Source organism: Triticum dicoccoides, chromosome 3B, assembly GCF_002162155.2.
Source record: "Triticum dicoccoides isolate Atlit2015 ecotype Zavitan chromosome 3B, WEW_v2.0, whole genome shotgun sequence".
Taxonomy (NCBI): domain Eukaryota; kingdom Viridiplantae; phylum Streptophyta; class Magnoliopsida; order Poales; family Poaceae; genus Triticum; species Triticum dicoccoides.
The window spans coordinates 374,982,565-374,983,137 of NC_041385.1; positions in this window are offsets into that span (position 1 = coordinate 374,982,565).

Here is a 573-nt window from a genome sequence, read left to right on the forward strand (position 1 = left end):
AAATCCTGACCCCTCGACCCTCGACACGACACCACGACCCCTCTACCCTCGACACGACATCCTGACACCTCGACCCCTTGACCCTCGACACGACACCCCGACACCCCGACCCCTCGACCCTCAACATGACACCCCGACCACTCGACCCTCGACACTAAAGTAAAAAACCTAAACTGATTAAACTAAATAACCTAGACCAATCAAACCTAAACTAACTAAACTAGAAAACCAAAACCAATTGAACCTAAGCTAACTAAACTAAACAACCTAAACTAATTAAACTAAATAACCTAAACAAATTAAAACTAAACTAATTAAATCTAAACTAACTAAACTAAATAACCTAAACTAATTAACCTAATTAACCTAAACAAATTAAACCTAAACTAATTAAACCTAAACTAACTAAACTAAATAACCTAAACAAATTAAACCTAAACCAAATAGCCTAAACAAATTAAACCTAAACCTTAACTAAAAAACCTTGATTAATTGAACCGAAAAACTAACTAAACTAAAAACGGAAAAGAAACAGAAAAAAGACAGGGTGGCAGGGGCTCACCATGGGGGCGG